Genomic DNA, 22,421 nt, shown 5'->3' with positions numbered 1-22,421 from the left:
AATATGTAAATTAAATGCATGTGACTGAGCGATTGCTTGTTTGTACATGACTGTATGCAAAAAAAACCTACAGATATGTATTACAGGAGAGCACGTTCACTCTGGCCTGACAAAGACCTTTTCATTACAGGAAAATAAAAAACCTATTACAGAACCTGTGGTTAAAAAAAAAAAAAAAAAAAAAAAAAAAAAACGATAGAAAAGCTACAGTAAAATCTACACCGGTGACTTATAAATGCTGCTATATACGTAAACCAGCTTCATCTTGAGAGATTTAGTTTCCAGGTCCTGCATGCTACAGAGCCGCTGCCAGCAGCAGTAATAATGAATCAGCTCGTGTTTGTTAGTCAACTGGGCGCTGAGCTTAGAGGGCTGGCACAGGGGGCTGGAAATGTGACTGAGGAGGTCACAGGTTCAAATCTCAGGTTAATGAGGAACTTATATGATGGAGAACACACACACACAGTTATTTAGCCAGCCGAAGGTGTTTGCCAATGTGTGGTTTAAAAACGACACTGGCAAAGTCATTTTCATTGGCATTCTAGCTACTCAACTGTAAGATAGGCCCCGTACTGTTCAAATAGTTGTTTTTCAACTAGGACCTGTCAACAAAACAATTACCCAGTTTTACAATGACGTCAGGTCAACAACATGTTGCATTCTGGGATTGACACGGGGTCCGTGTTACCAAGTGCACGTTCGAAGTATTATCTCATAGGAAATGACAATCTAAAAACGAAAGTCTAAATGATATTGGTTTCTGGGCTTCATTTCAAAAGCTGAGAGACAAATTATATTTTTTTCCATGGTTTGATGAATAGTCGATTGTTGTACAGGAACGTCAGAATAATCCAAACCACCCCATCGCAGTGAAGATTCCACAGCTTCATCCCACAATGCAAGAGTTCAATTCAATTCAGTTTTATTTATATAGCGCCAAATCACAACAAAAGTCGTCTCAAGGCACTTTACAGTGTCAGGTTTAATACCTAACACAATACAACTGTATACAGAATTATATAGAAAACCCAACAATCCCGCTTGAGCAGCTCTAAACTTCCCTTTAAAAGGAAGAAACCTCGAACGTCAACATCTCTTTAAGTAACGCCACTATAACAGCAGGCATCTATTGCAATAGTGACCTAATGGCAGCAGTCACGTTTCTCCAGATGTGGTGAAATAGCTCACCTATGGCAGTATGCATCTTCTGAAACTGAACTTTGTCATCCTATATTCTACGTGACTCAAGTCTCTCCTTTGCACATCAGAGTTACTGTGGCCTCTAAGACCTCTGGTCAACTACCAAAGTCAGTAATAAAAAATGACTTATCTGGGTGTGTGTGATCATTCCTGGAATACATTGAGATTTTGGCACTTTTCACTGTGTGAAATAATCAGTCAGTAGAATCATATTCATGGTACCGTGTCAAAGCTAGGTCTCATACTGCAATCTGATGCTTGACATCTACTCTTATTTCTGTATCAGTTAAAAACTCTGGGTTTACAAAGTCTTTTCTCTCACATATACTCGTTATCTATTAATTTTATAGCAGCTACTGTAATTTACTTTCCAAGAAGCTTTTTGGGAAATCATGGGCCTCAAATCTGTGACTTTCCAAGCCAAGTTCAGCGCTCGTACTGCAGTGCAAGGAATGCAGTGGTTCTTTTAACATTACAATGGCTTGGCAGGACTCTCTGTGGTCAACCACTAGGTCCCAGACACCCTCAGACAAACCCTGCTGGGTGCCTCTAACAACAAGCCTCAGACAGTGGAGAGGCAATCAAAAATGTATAATAAGATATGTTTGAAAATGTCCTTAGAGCAGGTTCTGTGGAGAATAAATCTAAAAGGCACAGTAGGGCATCCCAGAACTTTGATTTGATGAATAATGCAATCTACATATGCCTCTATTCTATAACAAATGAAAAACTCTGTTTATTTCACTGTATATTTTAAAGTGTAGGCAACTGGCATCCTCAGTGCTGTATATTAGTGTATGAAGGAGCAGAGGAGGGCAATTTCATTTTCATTTTATGCCACATACTCAAACAAAAACAACTAAAAATAGAAATCTACTAGCCAGACTTTCCACAAATGTTCCTGTAAATTAGATAACAACAAAGGTTTAGCATGTGATTTTATCTTGATTCACTCATGGGGATGTTATTTTGATTTTTATCTCTATTGACCAGAAACAACAAGAATTATTGAACTTCCTGTTGTGCAATGATGCTCTTGTTCTGTCTTGTTGTTTTGTGTTAAAAATCCAGCACACCCCTTCCCTTTGTGGCAGTGTGCTTTTGCAAACGTACTCACAACCAAACGTACTAACAGCGATGTTTAATTCAGCCAAAGATTGAACGCAATAAGATGATTTATTTACTAGCAAAGCCTCCTAGCATCCATCACGCAGACTGACTACCACAAAAGAGCCAAAAGAACTAACCCACAAGAATGAATAGATGTATGTATTAATTATTCAAACATGTTTTTCTGATGCACCTGTTGCACATTCAGGTGTTTATCTCAGGTGGGGAGATTTTGTTGTTCAACTTTTTACAGCCATAGTGGAGCAAGTTCAATAAATGCACATTATTTTCAAAGTCAGTGAATAATCGGCTGAATAGTGTGGTGGTGCCTTAGGCAAGACTTCCTTACGCTTACGCAATTACCTTGTACCTTGTAGTCGCTTTGGATAAAAGCATCTGCCAAATGTAAACGTAATTGTTTTAGATAATCATCTCAAAATTGACCAAAATAATTGTGATAATGAAAAAAATGAAAATTTGCCATCATTTAGTTAACTCTAGTTAACAGTTGTATCACACTGCACACTGGCAGCAGGATCACCTTACTGCTCTGTGCACTTTAATGCTACAGCTGTAGAGGTTCAACTCTTAGAAGTGAAATCTTATCTAATAGTAGTTTAGTTTAACATAAATGCTTTTTTTACGTTATGCTCTTTTTATACTGACTAAACCAGCTAATGTGGCCTTTAGTCCCTAGTCTTGGTGGTGATGGTGGTCTGGTAAGCTCCCTCCTTTCAGACCACCAACATTTTTTCACTGCATTCTCATAGTTGTCGTCTTCAGCCTCAACTGATGTTGACTCCACAGTGACATCACTCGAAGCCACACGTGGCTCTGTGCAACCTTTAATATTTACAAGGGCACTCACCAAATTATGAAACGCTCCAAGTGGCTGTTCCACCATCTTGAAGCTAAGAAAGAAGCTCTGCCTTTATAAAAATAACTGAGATCAGATAAGTGTTGAAATATGATATATTCACCTTCAACGACTACTTTGTTAAGGTAACTGGTGAAGAATAAAAGAAAGAGGGTTTAGAAAACCTGCTTATTATAGAAGCTGAGTGAATTTACCTTATAAAATATACTGTCAGTTTCTGAAATGTACAAAAACTGTTACTGAAGCCTCTATTATATAATTTATCTGAGCAGAATGCGTTACTTACACTGGATAGGAGATGCATTCATACGGGCGGTCTACAGAGAGATGGTGCTAACCTGCATTAAGCAATTGTCAGAACACATCTTCTCTTTCCTCTCTTCTTTAATATTATGTTGCTGTGATCCTTCTATTTATTGAACTTTGTTTGTCTTAAGCCACCCAGATTCCTGATGCTTACAGTCTACAGGAAATTCTGCAGATGCCATCACTGCCCAAAGCATTTCCACAAGAATATGAGAGAGATGCAGCGAAACACAAAGAACAGAAAGGAACAGTAGTCAGTCTTATGAAAGTGTTTCCCTACGCAGTTTTATGAAAGCTGCTCTTTAAAAGCACTCACTGTGGATGTGTTTTTTTTTTTTCCTGTGCCGTCTTTTGTTTGTTTAGCCTCCTTGATATTTATCCCTCCTCCTCTAGCCATTCCTCCCCAGCCACAAAATAAGTCTGTTTACCATCCAGAGGAGTCAGAGATGTTCACAGGCCCAATTTCCAGATTCCAGTGCAAATGATATGGTGGCTGAAGACGATGAGGGGAAGAGGAATTATTCTCTCTTTCTTGCTCTCTCCTCTCTGATTTTCTTTCTGCCATGATGTTGCACTTATGACATCTGTTACAAAATACAGAGCTGATGAATTATTGATGTAACTAGTGAAACATAAAATCTCATTCTTGCCGGAGCAGCAGAATGAACAAACAAAGCCAGACCATAGGAAAGCAACCAATGGACTGTATTTCAAAACATCTCTAAGAGCAATTAATGCTAGAGAGCATTCAGGGTAAGCTATGTCTAGACAAACACTGTTGACATGACAAACTGGCAGCAGATTGAAGCTTCAGTTATATAAACAGGAGGCAGAAACAAATCAACAGATGATCCTAAATTGGAGAAAGATACACTGTTGGTTAAAGGCACTATCCCAGTTACTGGCATTTCATTTAGAGCCTACACGATATATCCCATCAATTCACCTCAACTGTATTTCTTAAACTCTATGGACGTACAGTACACAAACTCATGGGGTTTGATGGTGCAGAGCTAAATATGAAGAACATCTCAATGTCTTTAAAAACACAAATGCCCATATCACCTTATCAGTGCCATACATGAATATGTCTGGATGGATGTTGTGAAGATTTAGCCAAAGTCACAAGTTTTCTTAGTCACAAGAAAACTGAGCATTTAGTGAATTATAAAAAATATCTTAATGTTATTTTATTTTTTATTAGAAACCTTTATTAATCCCACAGTGGGGACATTGCATTGTGGACAGGCTGCCCCTTTGAGGCCCCTTTTTAAGGGGAATCAGGAATCAAACCACCAACCCTGGGGTTTATAAATGACTGCCTGATGAATGTCATCTACAAACCTTGTCCAAGAACACCTTGACAAAGACAACTGAGCTACTGCTGCCCCCGTTTCAAAGTATAATAAAAGGTTAATGCTTTGAGGAACGGTCACTCAGGCTACCACGTACTCCAAGAATGTTGTTAATGTTTTATTTGCATGAACTGGACTGAAACTAAAATAATATTGCATGTATAACAAATATCATGCACATAGCACAGCTCTCTCGGTCACGCAAATGAGTATATCTGAAAGAAACATTAACGTAACAGTGACCAATGTTTAATTGACAGAAAGCCACTTAATGCCTTTAACAGATAGATGAAGGTGGTAATGTTATGTATCCCATGAGAAGGGCTAATGAAACAACCCTGTCTCCTACAAATTATATTTATCTACTACAAATTTGGTTTGCCAGTCACATTTAAACATATTTGCTGCCTGGATATTTCAAAGTATACAAACACTCACACTCTCACTCTACTTGAGACACTCATTGATAAAATGCATTCCCTGTCTTATTACACCAACCAAACTACAGTAAAAGCATTTAAACTAAACTTTATCCCAACCCCAACCCAAAAAGTCTAGTTTTAACCCTGAAAATGTGTTTTGAACGTGCAAGAATCAGCTAAAATCTCCCCACAAGAAGTGTATTTAAACAAAATTTGTCCACACAAGGAAATAAAGACATGCGGAAACACACGCTTGCTTGTGTGTGTTTGTTTACACTGTAGTGGCCAGGAAGTCGGCATTTGAAAAGTGTGGAATCTGACTCCTATGGTGGTTGGGGTTTTGGAACATAAGCACTTTTTCTTTGGTTAAATTTAGTAAAAGATTGTTTTGGTTACATGCTAAAAAAAAAAAAGAAAAGTCAACTCTGAGATTGGAATGGCTTCAGTTTCCCAGAAGTTTTTTTAAACTAAGGCCACGATGAGCAGTGCTTTGCATGCCTAAATATAATCAGAAACAGGCACAATTGCTGAGTTTTTAGGGGACACATTGATAGAAAAACTAAAAAAACATGTCGTCAGTGTCATCTTCTGTTCATACCAGACAGCAAGAGATCTCCTCTTTATGAACTTCCAACAAAACCATTGTGTTTTTTGTAAAAATAAATTAATTCTAAGGATAAAAAAACCCTGGATACATTAAAAATGCCTTTAGTAGTGTCTAAACATAATTAGCTATCCTCCTTTATCACTGGGACAGAAAAATGATGTGGTCAGAAAGACTTGGCTTCACTTACTCAAGCCTGCAGTTGTGCAGTTTTTTTATTCTAATCTGTCTGTGTAATGACGTTTCAGCCCTGAAGTAGCACCACCTTCATGTGTGTTCATGGATGCATGTTTCAGGGTGCAGTGTGTGCTTACAGTAACCAGACTGCACATCTGTTAAACTGTAACAGATGCTGGCAAATGATGAAATCATCCAGACTGCCCTCATAAGCCAAGGCTCACCAAAGGGGACCATCTCAGACTGCGAGACCTGCTTCATCTGGAAAAATGTGACCACAGTCAGGTATATGCTGTACGATGGCTCAGTTACATAAGACACACGATTATAAATCTGTCTGTCCTAATCAGTCTTTCACTGCCCTTTGCTTATTGATTCACATGTTCCCTTTTTATGTGTTTGTCTTTCACGTGTTTATGTTAAGGCCTTGAAATACTGTTTGCTTGGAAGAAGAAGCAGCGCAGCAAAGTTCAACAGACGGAGACAGAAAACCTGAGAAATCTAATAATAAAAGCATCTTTTGTTCTCGACTGAATCAAGTATCCACAGCTCCCTCCGCCTTTTCTTCTTCTCTGTGGTGGATGCCAACTGAGGATAGAGGCATTACAGTGTTGTCATTCTTCTTCTTCTCACTCACACTCACACTCACACTCACACTCACACTCACACTCACACTCTCACACACACACTTCTATGTAATGGTTTCAATAGAAATCACATAAGTACAAAAACAAAGGAAGAGAAACCTTGGCTGACAAGAATGATCTCCACGCAATACAAATGGAAACCAGATGCTGGATGTATATGCTTCAATAATGGCAGGATCTCTGTAAAACAGGGAGAAAAAACTGTGTGTTGCAGTTATGGCAGCCTTTCAGGATGTAATTTACTGTTGCTTTACTTTTAATGGCTTGAACTGCTGGTCTGGTCCAGTCAGCACTTTGACTTGACTTAGATGGGTAATTGTTGCCTGAATGTTTGTTATGCAATTCAATTTATGTTCTGCAGTGTTCTTAAAATTTAGAACAACAAACAACCTGCTGACTGTTTTTACTGAAATGTATTGTTTGCTCAGCTGGAGGCTTCAGAGAAACGGTCATGGGGTTCACAAGATTAAGAGGTTTTGATATGTTTCAGTAAATGTCCTGGCAAGCTGCCTGCAAGAAGGCTTTTGCTTAAGGATGGCACAAGAGCAGAGCTCACATGGTGTAAAAAGTTGACAGAGGTCACTCTGAGAGGACTGTGAAAGCGCTCAGCGAGTTTCATGGCAATCTGCCCACTGGATTTTGAAATGTCTTGTACACATGGGAATTTTGGACTCATGACAATACTAGGGGAAATGTCAAGGGTGAAACTTTTAGGATTGAACTTGAGCTGAAATTCAGCTACCATTTAGTAACATGAAAGAGAACGTGTGTGTATGTTCATACAAAATGTTGTCCAGGCCAGTAGTTGCTGGGATATTTAAAACAAACGTATGAACTTATGTAGCTCAGCAAATGTTTCCCATAACATTCATTACATTAACGATAGTCAGTCACACTCTCATTGACATAATGTATTCCTAGTCCCCTACTGTCCCGTAGGCCATGTTAATCCACTCTGTATTGATTTTTAATTTATCACACTACCAAAACCTAATTCAAACCCTGAATTCCTCTTTACACACATGCAAAAAACGCAAATTAGTACTGTAAGAAATACTGCAAAGTGTAATCGGGTGCATTTGGAAAGGCCCCCTCCAACTACGACATCACAACATCCACAACTGCACATCTGTCCTGAGACGGTCGTGTGTGTTATGGCAGTTGTAGCACCTTAAGCTGCAGGGTGGAGCTGTTTGGCCCAACATCAAATTCAGTCTATTAAAATCGACTTGGGAGGTTTTCTGTGGTAAAAAGTGTGGTAGAAAGTGAACTATTAACCTGGAGCAGAGAATAATCTCCAAATCCCGCTTAAGGATTTATAGAACACGGCAGGACACTGGTGACAATCTGGACCTTTGTATGGAGGCAAATGATACACAGAGCGAGGGTTTGAGTTCAACAACACTGTTGGAGGTAGTGCCGTGTAGAGCGTGTAGCTGTGTTCAGAGATACAACCAAATAACTGCACCACAGTGGAGCAGATTGAGGCGTCAGTAGTTTCTCCCATTACAGGGATGCATACTTCTACATTGAGCAATTACATAACTGCAAAGCGCAGGCTGCATGTAAACATAGAATGATTTTAAATTAAGTAGGATTTCAAACCATGTCGTTGCCTGAATTGATAAAATACATTTGGCAGATCCACCCACACGTCTGTCTTCATTATATATCATTTGCAACATAAAGACTTGATCACAAATGAGTGCACCTCTGAGTTTTACAGTCTAGCTGTAATAAACATCCATGAAAATGGACCCAAAGCCAAGGAGCCTCACTGTAAATGTTCCTCTATGCTGCTGCCTATTTACTGTATCATTCATCTTGACCTCCTCTACAGCAGTCACATATTTAGTGCTCCCTGGCAGCCTCAGGGGCCCTATCATCTTCAAGAACAGGCTTTTATGAGAATTTTTACATTTATGTACACACATATTACACATTCGCCACAGTTAAATAATGTTGTTACACTAGAAGTATAATTACAGTGACGCCTAGAGTTAGTCAGACCCTTATTTGAAGATTGCACACAGGTGGAATACAGTATGTAGCATGTTAAAGAAGTATATTGTAGATAAATGCATATCCAAAAGTGAGAGAGGCCAACAATAATAGCACATTTATCTCTAGGGAAAACTGTTTCCAGCACGAGCCCTGGAGTCTTTTCAAAATTCATTACAGTATGTGATTTTTGGGGTGGTCTTTTTTGCCAGCAGGCCAGTTTGATTGAAAATGTGTATACAGCAATTGACTTTACACAGAGCGGTTCATTCATCACTGCTACTCACTCTGCTTCGTTTCTTAAATATCATGGTACAAATCAAGGCAAATTATGCTAAAATATTAGTTTTAGATCAGTTTTGCAGTTCCGCGCTAACAAGTGTTATGCATTTGTTTGTGTCATGACTGTTTTTCTTCCTAGACACTGTTCACGTTCGGATGCAATGGAAACACAGAATAAATATACATATAAAAAGAGGTTCAGACACCAGACTAAACAACAAGGCTGAAAAAACAGTTTTAATCAAACTGATCTATGATCCAATTTACAGTGTTAAACATACAGTCACTCTTGATGGACATTAAAAATCACTAATAAAACAAACAAATGTTTCTGTATGTGTGTGTCTGGTTAAAAGGGTTTTATATTAATAATTAATGATTTATTCTGTGACATGTGAACATGGCATTGGCAAAGTCAAAGAGACTCTATGCACGTAAAGGTGTTTTGAAATCTGAAACCACAAATGGTTGCACTTGCAAAGCTTCCAGCAATATTTACCTAACAAAATATAAGTAAATAAAAATGTGTTTTCCACTGAGCCAAAGAGACGGTTAACCCGTAAAGCTGCTCTACACCACCTTTGTGACTTTGTGTGAGCTGCAAGAGTGTGTGAGATTAAGCTAGAAAGTGGCCGTCTGACAATCAAAAACAAAAGGCAATAAATCCTTAACATGAATTAAGTTACTGAGGTGCAGATATTGCTTAATTTGTGTTCTCGTTATGTGTGCCTGAATTTCTTTTTCTTAACATGTCATCACATGTACTTTTGTATTTAAAAATACAATGAGACTAGGTTAAGTTGATTGAGACAAAGTGGGATATGGTCTCAAAAGTGATGAAAGAACATGCTCTTTTGCATGACATGATATTTCCTCCAATATTTGAATATGACTAATAAGCTCAGTGTGTGTACTGGCAGACATTTATATGGAAATGTGAATGAGTTTTCTTTGTTTCATTAGTAACTGGCTCTATCTCTCCTGGTCTGGCCCCAAGTCTGTTCTTGGCTGGATGACAGTGTCACTGAACTGGTGAAACACTGCTGAGCCTGCCAGACAGACCACACGTGTGCACACATGCGTTGATCACATTTAATCAAGAGTGTGCCAGTGTCTTAGCCAGCTCTCCATCAGGGCATCATCACCTGGACCAATACACAGCTTGATGTTCACTGTTCGCCACTGGAAAAAGACCCTTCTGTAGTCTGATCTATGCCAACAATTATGTCAAATTAGAAACAGACTGTTACTCTAGGCTCCATAATTTGGACTATTTAATTGAGACTTAATCATTGTGCAACATTTCATGATCAAATGTATTCAGCAGATTAGAAATGAAAGAAAAAAAATGGTTAAAATGTGAAAAAAGCTTGTTGAACGGGTGTTTGACCAATTTAGTTTTTTTCCTACATTTTTAATGACAGACCAGGCTGCAGAAAAGTACAGGGCCCTGTGTTGAAGCTAATCAATTCATCTGGTTTGTCTTAAATCCTACAATGCAGTGCACCCAGAAGCTCTGTGCCTACAAACACCTTTGTTGAGTGTGTGATATGCTCCTACATAGCACAGCAGAACCTATAGAGTTTATATAGAATCACATTTACTGGAAAGAGGAAGTAATCCTGTGCTTCATATACTGAACTTCCAAAAACTCCTAATACTGAAATATTGCATCTTGTGTATATTTCAACTAAAATATTAGAAAAAAGAGACATGAACAGACATATGCTGTCCAAGTCATCACGAAAGGCCTCAGGACGCCCCAGAAAGACTTGGATGTGCAGAAGATGACCTTGCTCACCATGCAGCCAATGCAACACAGTTCCTGATAAGTGCCAGAGATACAACACTTGCTCGAATATGTCCTAATGAACAGTCAATAACTCCTGTGGTGATGACAAGCACAGAGGTAAGGAGCAGGAAATAACTCAAGCTCCGTCAGATAACCGACTTCCTCTTTGAGTCTCTTTAAAACTGACTGCTGCTCAGTCACCACAGTAGCACACTGTGTGCATGGATTTGTACATACAGAATACTGTCTGTGTATTTAGATTACTACTGTACGCCCTGATGGGATTGTGAGAAATGAGTCAGTTTAAGGTCCAAATAATGACCTTCATTATTGTATCATTATTGTAATTTCAAATAATTCTCCTTAATTTTGGGCCAAGTAACTACCAATAAACATGCCAATTATGGGCCGTCCACCCATGTGGCGCAGCCAACCACAAGAGACTCCTTACAACTCTGTCTTTGGTTCTACGGGTGAGGTTGATCACTTAGCCAGGGCGACCGTTGAAGAAATAGCTTTAGCATATTAAAAATACAGTCTAGATTAAATGGCATAGGATTATTATACTGCACAGAAAAACCTAAACAAACATGATGAGTGGAGGGCATGCTAAGTGCAAAGTCTTCTGGGAAAAAAATGCTGCATTTTAGGGAGGTGGAGGTTCAATGTTTCTATATGAACAACGGATCACATGATTCATCACATATCAGCTGTCTAACCATGTTTGCCATGTGTAGGGTTAAAGGTTCAGGATGTTTTGTGTTTATGGGTTGTTTATACTGCTTTCAAATGGTCAGAAATCTGTTAATGCAGCTTTAATACAGTAAAAATATTTTCTCATTGTGAGATTTTACTAGGAGATTTGGTATAATTTAGCGCCGTAGCTCCGTCAGAAACAGATCCCACAGAGACACAGTAGCAGCTGGAAGCTTCACTTTTAGGGAGAATTCAAGAACACATTTGCAAAACCAACCATTTAACAATTTCCCTGTTAAAATCTTATGTTTTGCCAAAATAGACCACTGGTTAAAATATAAAGTTAATCGCAAATACTAAAATCTAAATTTTAATATATATATATTATTTGTTATGTGTTTGTATCTAGTTATACAAAATTTCAATATATTTTCAAAATCAATGACAAGGTTTGTGTCCAAGACAATATCTTCATCTACAGAACCAGATCAACACATGACGTGTAGCTGACAAGGAACTAATAGGTAATCTCAAAATCTACCTAATATCAAAATATATCAGAGCAATGAGAATTTAAAAGAGAACGCTGATCCAGAAGCAGCAAATAAAGATGGGAACGATAACAACCTGAACAATTAAAAGTATGAAACGCTTTTAAGAGATGTCTTTGATGTTGGTTTGATGAAGATGAGATCTTCGTGTGGTTGGAGGCAGCTTGCCCACCGCTCATCAGTATGACTCACTCATCACATGCTACTGTTGCCTTAGGCTGTTCCACTATTTATTTTTTTACAAAAGTGAACGAACGTCAGAAGTTATTGTCTTTTCATTTGTATTATAGACGAGTCAATATGCTATTTGCATCCTCGTTCCGGCTGTACAAATTCTAGCTCTTGGCTAAAAGCAAATGTCAACTTAATCAGCAACTAGAAAATATCAGCACAGACAATATGCACTGTATTTTTACTAAATCCGTAGAGAAGCATGTCGTCCTCCCTGTACGACTAAAACACTAAAATCATCAAAGGTAGCTTTACAGTGTTATTACAGAAAACTGAAGAGAGAATATCACAGATAAGACTGAGTCCTCATTAAACTAAATTAGCCTCACGTTGCCCACAGACATTATTTAAAGCCAGAACATGACATTACACACTGAAACAGAAAGCCATTAACCAGTTTCCATCACTTTGATCTTTCAGTGCTTTGCTGCATCAGAAGGATTCACTGAATGGAAGACTGTTTATAAAATAATCCTGAAAATCATGGAGTTATGTACCGTTAATTTAGAGTAACAGTTTTTCTCTTGTCTCCTGTGGAGACACTGGAACACATGATATTGAAAACATATTTCAAAATCAAGCTGCTCAGGAAAACTAAATGTATCTAAACAATGTCAGAGTAACTCCAGTGAGAAAAAGCAAATGTCTGAGGTAACCAGATGAGATTTATTAGGTACAAACACTCTGGTTTTTCACCCCCCATGAGTGTGTGTGTATAAATATATGGCAAAGTGCCCACAGAGAATTTGACCAAGCAGGACAGGAAAAGTAAACTTCCCGAGGTGTTCCATGAAAGAGCTTGTGTTTTGACTTTATTTTCTACCACATTCAGACCCAGTGAACACAATCCAGAACCCATAGGAACAAATAGAAAGGGAAAATTCAGCCACAACACTGATTTTGAAAAACATTATTAGTCCATGTAGGACAATAAGATTATTTTCCTGACTGGTGTGGGTAAAGCATCTTATGGACAAACTTACCAACCACATTAACCTCTTGTTCTGTATTAGCTTTGCATGAAGTCTCATGAATACAGATATGAAGCTGTCAAAACTGTCCATACTGCCAACATATTCTGGAGCAGTGCCACTGGCAGCGTATGGGACGCTGACTCATGGAGGTTTTGTTTGACAGTTTGAATCACATCTGGCATTTGGCTCTTGTTTCAGTGTAAACAAGTCAGTAAAAGGCAGTAAAACCTCCACTGACTGCGGGTTGGTAAAGCTAGTGTCTAGTCCACCACCAGTAGAGAGGTCCTGTTGCTGAATTTGGCCTGGTGAACTAAACTATAAGACTTCAGCTTCACAAGGTTCTGCTCTCAGGGGGTTGTTCATTATTGCTGTGACAAAGAGTTTGTAGGTTCCTATAATCACAGCAAACTACAGCCTCACGTCTCATGCGCTCTGGAATAGATTTTCATCACCACGCTTCGCCACCAGGATGGTATTGACCAGATGATGAACAGTACTTGGTGTTTACCAGACATAGTGGTTGGAGCTATGCCCAGAGAGTTTAGCTCTAGGTCACCAGACCACAGAATCGTTGCCCTCGTGCTCTCGGGGTTCTTCAAATGCTGTTTGGCCGACTCCAAATGGGCTGTGGCTTCCATCTAACCACCACTCTACCATAAAAACCTGATTGATGCAGTGTTAATGAGCCGTTTGTCCATCTGCCAGGTCCTACCATTACTGCAGAGGACTCTGAAGCTCTTATAGAGTGACCATTGGGCTCCATCTTCTCTCTGACTGAGGTCGTTCTTGTCTGGTTACTCTGTTTGGGTGGATGTCCAACTCCAGAACTCTAGTGCCAGTGGTTCCAAATTACTGAGGCCACTGTGCTCCTGGGAACACTTAAAGCTTTAGAAATGGTTTTATACCCTTTTCCTAGTCTATCACTCAACAGGACTCATCATAGACTCCTCTAAAGAAAAATTTAAGCAAACAGGATTCACCTGACCGCAATTCCATCTGCCACAGAAAAGGGCCTGAATGCTTAAAAAAACAAAATGACAAACATTCACATACTCAAACATTTGTTTAGTGGATAGGAATTTCATTTTCAAACTTAATATTCAAATAGTTTCTTCACAAAATGGAAAATATCAGTAGTAATTTAATTTATTTGTCCTAATAAAAAGTGGAAATGCATCGGCTATATCTCAACTATCTTAACAATAAAATAATTTTAAATAAACTTGGTATGAAATGAAACCATCATAAGACACATTTCGTCCTGAGGAGGAAACTGTACTTTTCAGAGTGTGAGGCTTGAGTGACGCTTTGGAGAGAAGCCATTAGGTTTGTGTTTGAACATGTTAGACAAAACCTGGAAGCTATTAGGGGTTTACTTAAAAGCTCTCCTGTTGTTTGTGTGTGCTTCTGCATATTTGTTTGCGTCTATATGTAATCGCATGCGTTTGTTTTACGTGTGTTAAGTACACATCTATGTGAATGTGTCATTTTGGTTAAAACGCCTCCTGCTGGGTGCACACACTGCATATCCAGTATGAAAGGGTGTGTGAATATGTGTGAGTGATTGAATGTTAGGCATACATTTCTCCATCTGCACAACAGCAGACGCAGCTCTAGCAAACAGCTTTCCCCCTCCTCTACCCCTTGCTGTGAATTCCTTACATTCACAAGACCTGAGGGCAACTCGGAATGAGAGCGCTCTGCACAAGTGTGTTATGTTTCCCCTGCTCTCCTTTTTACAGGACTCTCCTGTGCCTTTCAGAAGTCTGTATATGTGTGTGTGCTTCTAATTCATGACTACTTTTCTTAAAGTGCTGTTAGAGTGTGACTAGGTATCATGGAGCTGCAGAGATCATATGCAGCTGAAAACATTGAGCAGTTAAAGGTGCCAGGGGTGGGAAGGCGGGGACTGTACTGCTTTTTATATGGCTCCCATGTGCAGGAATATGCACATGTAATGTAAGCATGCCAAGCCACACACATGGTGCACACACCCTGTACACATTGTACACATACACATGATTACATTGAGACACAGTGCAGCAACACCTCACAGGTAACAAAATGTACCCTCATGCCCCACCCTAACAACTGGGGACGCAAACAATAAAGTTCCACACGTTATGTCAACTTTGCATTATAACGGTAAAACATTAGCATTTCTACATGTGACCCTCTGTTAAATACAAATAGATGACATAATCATCTGTCACATCAAGTGAGGAAACGTATGTATGTCTCTCTCTTCTCTTTTTTCATTGCGTTTTTGTTTTAAGCAACAACAACAGGTGAAAAGCCAGTAAAAACGTATAAGTTGCTCTTTCAGGAATATTTAGTTTAAAGAGGGAGAAGTTCAGGCCTTGCCTATTTTGCCTCCACCCACCTGGCCAGTGGTTGCATGAGGTGGTTGTGCCTGTTTCGGAGACTTGCACAAACTGATGCCATAACTGTAGGGATGTTTAATAACACGGAAACCAATCAACACAGTGGTCGGAGAAAACGGTCGGCATGGTGGAGGACTTTTTAGGTTTGATTACTGTGACTAGAAAACACATAGAAATGCTTCTTTTTGGTAATCCAACTTGAAAGGAATGTAATGATTTATTAGAAACAGTTCCAGGCTACAACATTTAACATTATTAATTACTTCAGAATCCTTTCCTGCGTCATTAGTTTAATTAGTTTTCCCAGTCAGTTGCCCCGAGGCCAAAACACTCATGAGAGTGATCCGGCTTTTGCCCGCTTGCACCATTTCTGACACACTGAAATTACATATCAGAGGAATGTCATCAGATATTTTAAGTTTGTTTTTAAAGGAATCAGACAATAACTGTGGTATGGTTAAGGTTGGGAAAATCTTACATTAAATCCAGGTTTAGGGAACTCTGGTCTCCTACGGGACAGTCAAACATGCTACTTTAACCTTCTACCTCTTTACATATATGGAGGACACTCATGCTATAAAGTGAAGGTGAGGTAACCAATGGGACGAAGTAACCTAGCTCTACCATGAAACATCTGCTAACTAAATCTACCAAGATGAGACAGATTTTAACAGAAACCAATGGCTAAAAAAATTTGTTTCTTGTGCAATAACTACAGCAACATTCATCTGTAAGCTGCACTGAGGTTGGCATCATGGAGTTTATAGTTATATTCTTCTTTGTCCTGTGTGTACTACTTGTTTAGCATCCCCCCCTTTAGCCGTGAAATGTCATTTGGAACAGCTGAATTAGAAACGTCATCAATTTTAAAGAGGCCTTGCAAAAAATAAAAATAAAAAAGAAAAGAAACTGTCAACAACAGGCCGGATCAGACATGGATTAAAAATTGCCAATTGAGGCTTAATTACTGCAAACATATACGTAATGTTTTAAAAGGAGGTTCTGACTCAAGGTGTTGATTTCTATTATACTGATGCTTTGTGTTATATTACACAAGAAGTGATCGCACACAAGCGTGTCACTGCATGCAGACACACGTATACGTACACATTCATGCACTTACGGACGCTGACACAGAATGAAATACTTCTGCAGTTGCTGCTTAGGGTAGATTTTGGTCATCATGGCCTTCCCTCGGGGGATATGACTCATTAGATAAACACATGATGAAGCCAGCGCTCACATTAACACTTTACATCACAGTCTGTTAAGTGTTTGTCAGCACACTGGATAGTACTGTGTACTAAAGACAGAGATAATGATATCAGTTGTGACTAATGGACCACATTCATCCAAGAGCCCTTTAAACAGCTCTTTTACTTTGATAACATGTAGAATTTGTTCTGATACTGCACAATAAATTGAGACGTTTACTGAGTACAAGTTAACTGTCTTATTATTCTGAACCAAAATAGAATTGAAGGCACTGACAATTCAACAAAACAATCTTTCCTAACTAAAACTCCTCATATAAAAGTCACTTATAATAAATAGCTGGGGGTGTGGACAGCATGAACAAATAAGGTAATTATGTAAAAGACAAAAGGCAGCAGAGTTTCTCACAGTACCAGTGTACCGATGAATGACGGGCTGCAACACTTTCAATGTGAAACCAGTTACTACACCATTATTCTGCATTGTACACATAATTACAGGGAGGTTTTTTTTTGTTGTTAATGATAAGGTATTTTTTTTACAATGTGTGTAAAACCGGCCTTTTCTGCTCAAATGATTATATTTGAAAGTTTGGTTTAGCCGAACAGCCTGCATTTAAGTCACCTTTCAGACATTAAATTTATCTACTGTATAGACTTTCACAAATTAATTTCAAGCTCCAGCCTGCCAGCCTTTCAGAAATAGACCCGGTTACCGAGCAACGCTCAGAAAAAAGCCCTGATCATGCACGGTAGCGCAGGGACAGGGGTCAGACTGCAAAGTGCACTAGTCAGTACTGTCAGATGGATAAAGCAGAGCTAACAGGTTAAATACAGGTTGGATCAGTGTCCTCTCCACCACTGAGGTGAAAAGTCCTCCACCACCATTTGAGAATTTATGGTATTCGGATCATAAGAGAGGCTACTAATCATTTTTGACAGATCACATTCATCTGGAGTTTCAGAACAACTTCATGAGATCAGCTGAGAACGACATGACATGACGTGACATGAATGAGAGTGAAAGATGCCTTTGCCCAATAAAAACCTGTTTATAGATCTTTCCTGATGAGACCATTCACCTGCACCCCTTTCTATTGTAGTGTCATATGTGTTACAACATGTTGCTCAACAACATTGACAAAATCCTACTACTCCACGGTTCCTCACCACCATGTCATGTGTTAAATAGGAAATCTCTCTTTTTTAACGCCTGTTGGATTAAAATGCTGCTCTTTAAAGTTTGTAGTTTGCTGTTGCACAGGGGAGAGCAGATGATTTAGAGCAGGAACAATGGATTCCAGTGGTGCGTTTAAAAAAAAAGTGCTAAAATGTCAACAGAAACTTCACACCCCCCCGCCCCCCTTCAACACTGTGACAGTATGAAAAGCACAGGTGTGAATGCTCCTTTCATTTTTTGGCAATCTTCCATTTGATGAAAGTGCTGTTAGTTGTTTGTGCTTGACACTTGCAGAGCAGAGATATTTCCCTTACAAAGGGATGAGTGAGTGTAACCAATCAAGAAGGAGGAGTTGGAATTGGAAGCAGCTGTCAATTAATATAGAAAAGTGTTTTTTTTACTACTGGTGCTTCAGGGCTTCAAGCTAGTAGAGCTCTGTTGTAAGACTCTGCTATGGCTCACCATTAAACTGGGTAAGGAAAGATCTATGCTCCCCTGTGATACCACGACACTACGTCACATCGGTTGAAAAAGCCTTCAAAGCCTTCAGCCTCGATCTGACGGTCACGCTCCAATCCCAACCTCATGAACGCCTGGTGTCTATGGCCTCCTGCCCACTGACTCTTAGACAGCTAGAGAGGTGATTTTAATGAAGCAGAACAAACTGGCAAAAAGAGGCAGAAATGGGAATGAAAGAAGAAAATGATTGATTTCTCTACTCTCACTTTCCTGTAAGTCACTAGTAAAGAGCTAAAATGGAAAACATATGTTAATGTGGACAGACACAAAGAGGAGGTGAGGGAAATATAAAGAAGTAAAAAAGGAGACTGTGACAGATGCTGTATTATGTAGAGCAAGTGAAGGTGGGTGTGTAGACCACCTGCTCCAAGAAGAGCTGCTAACTGTTCTGTCTGCACAAGTGTTCAGGCATGTGTGACGTGATACTGTTGATATTAACTAAGAGGACACCAGGTAGGGTAGGGGGAGCCTGTCTACAGAGCGCACTGAGGACTTGGCATGTTGCCTTAGGGAGATGAACGTTTAAAATGACAGCCCACTCCTTTGCATACCACAGTGCTTTCCTGCTTCTTTGCCTTTGAACTGCGGGTTTAACTGAATGCTTCTCTCGGGAGCTAAGCATCAGTCATCTCACAGTTCAAGCGTCGCCATGCTCAACTTCATCTGCAGATTACAGCGCATTGAATCATTGCGTCAATAAACGTGCATTTAAACCGTTTCTTTGTTTTCTACTCAGTCGTGTTTTCAAAGGATTAAGGGATAGAAAACAGCTTTCTGCTGCTTTTCACCTTTAGTTTAGACAAACAAAAGCATGTAACGTACACAGGAATAAATAAAAGGAACATTTTATGACTAGTGTAGGCTCAACAATGCTAGGATTGAATAGGGGGAATTTTTCACTGATCACATTAAACTAGTAGTTTGCAGTAATAGTGGTAGTTCAGCTACAGTGGTTCAGGTAAAGTATTATCAAATGTTCATTAAAGCTGTTGCATGCTATTTTAGTGTTAAGTTACCAGGCTAACTAAGTAATCCTGTTTGGTGCATTACCTGTATACCACCTGGACTCCAGTTTCTAGAAGCCATGTGACCGATGCTGTACATTTTACTCCACAGTACTTTTGAGGGTGGTAGTGGGGCACAGTTGACGTTGAGTACGTGCTCCACCTCTGAGTAATACAATATACTTGGACAGGAGGAGAACTGTTACCATGCAGTAGATCCCAAAAGCAGAGCGTAGTTTGTGCCAATGATTGTTAAACCTACACAATGTGCCACCACATGTCTCAACACGCCTCAACTTAACCAAGATAAAGAAACATCCTTTAAACCATGCCAGGTAGCAGTCATACATTGTGACCTGTGATCCACAAACTAAAGCAGCCTGATTACTAAAGACCAAACTACAACAACCACAGAGCAAAGCAGGAGCCAGGTCCTCACAGTAAAAACGTGGGTTTATCAACTCACCACTTGAAGAAGAGCTGGAGACAGCTGGGTGCCACATCTTCTCTGCGCGACGTCTTCTCATTCATTTTGACAGTTTTGCAGTGAGATTATGATCCAAACTTAAAGCTCATGTTGACTTTTGCGCATGTGTAACATTGTGCGTCGTGAAGAAACTATTACATTTTGCACATGGAGGTTGAGGCCGTTTATTATTACGCAAAGTCCAGTTGTTGTGTCTGTTTGTTAACTGATTTTCCAACGATACGTCTCCATTAAACCTGTCCAGCTGAGTCTAAAGTCAGTGATGGGCGCGTTGCATCTCTGAACCAGGCGCTGGTAGCGCAGCTCCGTGGCTGTGCGTCACACAGGTGCAGTAACACCTGAGGTAATGATGGACTAATCATTAGTCTGGGCTTGGTTACTGCAACATTTCGCACCAAAACGAATTCTGTTTAGCGCCAAAAATGCCAACACCTGTGCAGAGATTTAACTCTAAGGCCCACCCTCTAATGAAGCTGATTGGCCGGTGATACGACGCGGACATGGTCAGGGAGAGGATGATTTGATGGTTCAAATTTTACCAACATGGTGTCGGTGAGAGGACTTTACCTGAGGGTGCACAGTGACTTAAATGGGCGTACCCCCCTAAGTTGATACTGTTTATTAGTATCACTATTACTGACAGTTGTGTTGGGATCTTGCAAAACATTACTGCAAAGAAGAGAACTTTGCAGAGAACTTTCCTCCAGTATCACCCAACTAAACCTGTAAAATTAGCTTTCAACTACTTACAGTACAACATAAAAGTCATGCTTACATTTTTTATTATGAATACTTTATAGTATACACACTAACACGATGAATATTTCCAATAAATCACATCATAACTGGAATTCTGCATCATTATGAGCAGCTTTACTCCTTTAACCTCCTTCCTTTCTGTTCAAGTGTGATTGCCACCAAGCTTAACGGAAACTTTTATTCTGAACAAGCCAAAAGTTTTACTGATGGTTATGCGGCTGCTGAAAATGGCTCAAATATTCTCTCCTCAGGCAGTTTTCCATGTTATACTAACTGCATGAAGTGTAGTGCTGTGACACAGAAGCATGTTTTTGATTGAGTAAATTTTGTTCATAAACAAGCACATAATTTGTGTTGAGCTCTGATGAACTTGATGGATCAGGGTTCAGGGTATGAGAAGCAGCAAATTTGTCTTTTCCCAGCAAAGCCAACATTTTTTGTTCAGGCTTTCTTTGGTGTAAAGTGTTCCACTTATTCAAGGTGCTGGCTGCAAACAAAAACAGACACACGATAGGTCACTGTGCCAGGATGATTCTGTGAATATGGATGAGACACATGCCGACCAAACAAAGGCGGGTATTCCCAATGCAGGCAACTGTACGTCAGTCATCCTCAGGAACATACTTTCTCTCTCTCTGTGTAGTGCTGTGCTTTCTGAAACACATCAATAGCCAAATCACTGCAGTGTGTTGCACATCCCCTGTGGTTTCCTTCTAATTCTTGATGTTCTGGAGAATTTCGTACTCCTCCATGTGAATATTTGTTCTTGTACATCTACTTATGTTTCTCATCTTGCCCATTCATAAGCCGGTTGTACAAAATATTTAAGCTGATCTTGGTTTCTGCTGAGTCTGTCTTTTTGTGAATGTGAGATTTCCCAAGCGTGTAAATAAAGTATACAGTAATTTATCAAATCCCATTGTTGGAGAGTAACAAAATTAGTTATAGTTGGACCATGAATGAAAGATGAAACATGCAGTAACAAGTGAATCAGTGTTTTGTGTTTGTGCAGCTACCGCAGGAGAAGCAAATGAAAAACCAATAGGGAAGTAGAGAACATGGCAGACGAGAAGGTGAGTGGAGAAGATGGTGGCTTTTCTAAAATCACATATACTTGAAAACAGAGAACAAGTGAGTAACTCAGAGTAAGGCTAACGAATGTCTGGTCTGAGAATACAGTCCACAAGTTCACAATCTGAAATCCCAGTCCAATTCATTCAGTCCTACGTCATTAGTCCAAACAGAACAGAAACACAGTAACAGAGACTTACTGTACAACTGATAAAGGGCACTTAATGACATAACATCTTATTAAGACACATTTTAGGCGGAGTACCCCGCTTAAAGAATGATTAAGGCACCTGCCTCATTACCTCAGTGTCCTGGGTTTTAGTCCAACTTGGGACCTTTGCAGCATGCCACACCCCTGTCCCCCAAGTTTCCTGTTTCCTTTGCTGTCATATAAATACATAAAAGTGCCCCAAACATACACTGAAAAGACATTTTATGCTGGTTTCCTTCTAATTTGTTACTCAAACACATTCGAAAAGAGTGAACAGAAAAACCACGACAGAAACTGAGATGAAGTATAAATCAGAGCAACATCATCAAAAAAGCACAAAGAAAATGATTAAACATAATTAAAAACT

General features: G+C 39.5%; 1 protein-coding gene across 1 annotated transcript in view; it reads right to left on the bottom strand.

Moving 5' to 3' along the window:
* The window catches only part of LOC113166996 (solute carrier family 41 member 1-like), a 54,282-nt gene extending 34,031 nt beyond the window's left edge, over positions 1 to 20,251 (bottom strand). The window contains exon 1 of the mRNA XM_026367288.1: positions 19,993 to 20,251. The gene's annotated coding sequence lies outside the window, so the exon portion shown is untranslated. The remainder of the gene's footprint in view (positions 1 to 19,992) is intronic.
* Positions 20,252 to 22,421: the final 2,170 nt, after the last annotated feature.

The sequence above is a fragment of the Anabas testudineus genome, chromosome 7 (assembly GCF_900324465.2).
Source record: "Anabas testudineus chromosome 7, fAnaTes1.2, whole genome shotgun sequence".
In the NCBI taxonomy this organism is placed as follows: Eukaryota; Metazoa; Chordata; class Actinopteri; order Anabantiformes; family Anabantidae; genus Anabas; species Anabas testudineus.
This window is presented reverse-complemented; position numbering and strand designations above follow the sequence as displayed.